General features: G+C 43.0%; 1 pseudogene; it reads right to left on the minus strand.

Moving 5' to 3' along the window:
* Nucleotides 1-4,040: 4,040 nt before the first annotated feature.
* Nucleotides 4,041-4,640, minus strand: LOC117705963 (large ribosomal subunit protein eL29 pseudogene; annotated as a pseudogene).
* Nucleotides 4,641-5,019: the final 379 nt, after the last annotated feature.

The raw sequence follows: 5,019 nt of genomic DNA on the forward strand, positions 1-5,019 counted from the left end.
GGCTTACCTCTGAAGCTGGAGTTAGGCTCGGTTTCACCTGTTACACAGGAGAAGAATGGTGGGAAGCTATAATGCATATTCTCTTTTGTTGCCATGAGAAGACTGCCCAGCACAAAGCTAGCAAGGGTTATCGTCGAATGTGATCTGTCCACATGCTCATGATTTCTTCAAGGTGGCAGAGAAGCAGGCCCTTTGTATATGCCAAGAAGTAGAAGAATCTAGGAACAAACTCTCTAAGATACAGGCCCTGCGAGATTCATTACTGGTGATCTTCAAGGGACTATATGTGGGCTTCTAGAGCCATTGAATAAAAAAATGTTTTTCTATCCCATCTCTTAGACATCTATTTGTTCAATGGTGTTCATTTGTAAAAGGAAAAGCCCTTTCCACCCATGCCCTACCCTCTGTGCTATCCCACCTACAGTGTGTCTTCTAAGCAAAGTCAATTCAGAGTCACGAACCAGAGGTCTCTAGGATTAAGAGCTTCATCCCTGGGGATGCTGAGAATTGGAAATGTAGCTGAGAAGCCTTCCATGCCCAGAAGAAGACTAGAAGAAGGCAGATGTGACCAGATGGAGAGGTAAAGCCTTCAACAAGAAACAAAGGCTACTAGGAGAGTCCATTTTTGAATCAAGGACAGCACACAACACAGGACATGGGCCCATTGTGTAGAAGTGTATAAGAAGTGTATGCTATAGTGTGGGTGTGCTTCCGATTGAAGTGTGCACATGAATTTCCCAATGTAAGGATCAATTGTGTTCATGTTCATAATCCTCAAGACCTAGAACGATATTTGGAACAGAATGAAAATTCAATCAATGCTAGATAAATGAATTTATTATTGTTTGTTCTTTTCAATTTCATTCACATATACAATGCATTTTGATTACTCTCATTCCTTCACCCTCTCTGAGTTACTTCCCACATTTAATAATGCCTCCCTCCTTTTGATAAGCCCCTTTCCATGTTCACATCTTTTTGTTTTGTTTTGTGACTCAGTAAGTTTGTTCAGTGCCGTCTGTGTGATGATGGGCTTGGAGCCAGCCATCCACTGGAGCCCAGTGAGCTCACCACTGGGTACCTGTGGACAATGATTTTCCTTTATCAGCGGCCAACAGCTCAGCAGGAAGGAGCAGGGCACCCACAATCCACGCCCTCACCCACTCCTGACTGTTGACAGGTCCATTTTCATGCAGACTGTATTCACTACAAAGAAAGAATTTCTTGATGAAGGGTGAGAGTGGTATTTAACTATGGAGTAAACATACATATTTAGAAGGCAGTTTGATGCTGTGTCCATTTAGCTACATAACAATAGTAAATTCCTCCTTAGTGTTAGGTTGGGATCGATAGAAGCAACATGAAAATAAAAGAGAGAGAAGGCTGACCTCTACAGGAACACACTGTCCTGTAAGCAGAACCATGAAGAACAGCAGTCTCTCCATAAAAGTGGAGACTGCGCACATAGGCACAGGGGATGTGGGTTTTATAGAACAGAACAGGGAACTTTGGGGGTGGAAGATTCCATCTGCAGATCCATTCTCCTGAAGTCTCAGAGTTGTAAATGCCAAGGGTTATGTAGGTCTTCTTATCAGGAGGTTCCCAGATCCTAACATCCTAAAGAACCTGCTATAAGCATGTCCAATTTCCTGTTTAGAGATTCTCAGCTCACATGAGGCTTTCGGGTCATTAACCCTTCACATAGGGCCCAGCTCCACCCCTGGAATGGGCTTTTAACTGAATTTACAATACCAAGGATAAATTGCATCCTGTGGAGAAGGCCTCAAACCCAAACAGCAAGGAGCTGGTTACCCCCATAATAGTGATGCCACTGTTGCAATTGTCATATCTTTTCTGATAAACTAGTATTGTAGCTCACAGGGTTCTTAGACTGCTAGTGTCTTCTTCCCCAGAATCACCTTCCAGTGCAATAAAAGCTAGCCAGCATGGAAGAAGCTTTCAACTCAGTTTCAGGAGATTTTATGTAATGAAACAAGAGAGTAAAATTTGTCATAAATCCATTGTAAATAAAGAACTGAAAAGGCAGAAACTATAGCATAAAATTCAATTTGACTTTCATCAATATAAATTACAATACTTAATAGGAAGTGCTTGCCATCTACCTGTGCCTAATTACAGTATAACTCAATAATAACTATTATTATACATGTATCAGGTGAGCTTTGCTATGTGTTTTATTTGATGACAACACGCTTCATAGTCTATTGCTCATGTAATGTATCTATTTATGTAGCTTGCTCACCTGCTTCCATCTTTAAAAGTGTAAAGGCAATCTTGTTCATTAACAAGGCCTTCAACTGCCTCCATCAGAGGTGAAGTTTGGCTATGTGAATAATCACAAAATACCAACCACTAGTACTGTTTTCTCATTAAAAGAGTAACTAACCCTGGAGTTCTCATTATTCTTGATGCTTGCAGGATATTTTTTTAAAAGGTGACCCTTGTTTGTTATGGGCAGGAGCTCCCATAACATACTTTGCATTAAGTCTCTTCATACAAATTACCTGACAACTCTTCCCCTCTATCCTCACATCCTCAGAGAACTAAGCCAGTCTCCATCCTCAGAGAAAGGTGCCTCTTTAGTTCTCATGTGAATTAAGTTCCTTGCCAGAGGTCTTTGAAATATCTTTAAGCACATCAGTCTTTATCCAGAGTCACCAATCAACTATAATTGCATCATTCTCCCAACTGTGTTCTCAACTGTTATTCCTTATCGACTCCCTCTCTGCTTGCTTTACGTCATAGCCACCAAGCCTTGTTGGTTCCTTCTCACCAAAAGTCTGTGGGGAGTAACTATTCCTCTCAGTTTCACCACTTAGGACAGCTTGCATCAGCCAAGATCCAGTAAACAGACCAAAGTTGTTCACTATAAACAACTGCTGACCAAATATTGAAGAACAGAGGACCCAGAGGAGGAGAATTGAGATATCCCAGAGGTAAGAATTCCAAGAGCTTCTGAAATACAGAGAAGATAGAAGAATGACTGAAACTTAGGACTAAAACCTTCATGGAGCTGAGAAACAGAGCTGTGAGCAAAGGAGCATCTCAGCTGTAGCAGTCTCCTCGGAGATGGGGTGAGAGGAAGAGCCTATTTTGAATGCTGGGAAAACTACCAGCTGGACTCACTAGTTATTCCCAGAATCAAGTTCCACCAGCAGGTTGTTTAAGAAAGCAGGCTGCCTCACAGAACAGGAAGCAAATAGGAAACAGAAAACAGGAAACAGGAAACAGGAAGAGTGGCTTTAGCATCCCCTGATGACAAAGCCTAAGTTGGGGGAAGAAACGGGGAGTAGCAAAACTGAACCTAAGCTCTCACTCAGTGTCACTCTTGCTCCTGAATGATAAGGAGTGACACGTGGTGACATCGTGATTGACGTTCACTTCCTTTCATCCAGATTCACATTTTCTTAATTTCTCCTGGCTTAGGTCCAGATGCCAAAACCTAGTATTGCTCCTTCTTCAGGCTCCCACCTTCATGACTCAACACCAGATACCCTTCTTGAATCAATTTGTCTCCTGACTATTATATCATATTATACTCGATGTAAATTATACCCTACGACCCTGTAACCTCCGACTTCCTTCCAGTACCACTTCCAGGGAGCCTTGGTATTATCTTGTCAGTGAAGTGAGTGTCAAGGTCTCCAGCAGCCAAAACTCTCTGTAGCTATTTACAGAGAGCTAACAGTGCTTCAAGCTCAGGCAAAGGCTCACTGTGGAGTTTTCTTTACCAACGCCAGGGAAAACCATCTCTTAAGAAGGAAGTCTTCCTAAGAAAGAGCAGGAAAAGGAAGAGCTGATTCAGTCCTTAGCAGGAGCCTGAGTGGGAAGCACTCACTAACAGAGCCAGAGCAGAAAATGGCCAACATTTGTCTCTGTCATGGTGACTCCCAGGGGACACCAAGCAATCAAAGACACTCTGATCCCATGGCTTTCCTCACAGACACTGTACTGTGTGGAATTTCCATTTTTATTTCTTTTTTTTTTTTTCTTTTTTTTTTTTTTTAACAGATCTTGCCTTGAGTTTATTTGTAAAAACAGCCTAGGACACTGGTCATCTGCAAATAGTGTGTGGGTAGGTGTGTCATGGCAGTCCATCTGTCTTCACACTGGCAGGAGCCTTTTCTATGGGGCCTTCACAGGGGCCTGAGCACCTTTAGGAGCCTGGGCTGGAGCTTTGGACTGGGCCTTAGCTGGAGCTTTGGCCTCTGCCTTGGTTTGAACCTTGGGCTTTGGTTGGCAGAGCCTACGACCCTTGGCCATGTAGCTTCGAATCCGCTTCCCAAGCTTGGGGTGAGCGATGAAAGCCAGGCGGCTGAGTTTGCAGCTGGGGCCCTTTGGCATCTTGGGCTTGGTGACCTGAGGCTTCACCAGGGCCTTGATAGCCTCTGCTCGTGCACTCACTGCCTTTGCATTGTTGGCCTGCATCTTCTTCAGGCCTTTCTTGTTGTGCTTCTTGGCAAAGCGCATGTTCCTCAGGAACTTGGGGTCAACCCCCTTAAGAGATTCGTATCTTTGTGACCGGGGTTTCTTGATGCCATTTCTGTGCCATTTGCGGGACTGGTTGTGTGTGGTGTGGTTCTTGGACTTGGCCATGTCTGCACGGTAAGCTGCGGCTTCCTCCATTTTTATTTCTTAACGTCATGACAAGTGCTACATTGGGGGGTGGGTCAACTTTTACATTCACCTATTTCCAGTACCATGTTTATTTACCTAGAAGCCATGCCTTCTCACTTTTGGTAGTGTGAACCAGAAAGCGGAAAACAAAATCACTGTAAAATTGAATGTATTTATTCCTCACTCAGAGTGAATCCTAAACCCAACATGCCAACTTTCACATTGAAACTGTGAAAAATTTAAAGCCTGATAATACATTATAACCTTTTAAGGAATGATGCAAGTGTGACATTTCTGTCAGGGTTGCAGTTGTGACTTATTCATAATTACATGCAGTCGTGCATTTTCTATATGCTTACATCATACTGAATTTATTATGTT

This window comes from Arvicanthis niloticus, chromosome 3 (assembly GCF_011762505.2).
Source record: "Arvicanthis niloticus isolate mArvNil1 chromosome 3, mArvNil1.pat.X, whole genome shotgun sequence".
Taxonomy (NCBI): domain Eukaryota; kingdom Metazoa; phylum Chordata; class Mammalia; order Rodentia; family Muridae; genus Arvicanthis; species Arvicanthis niloticus.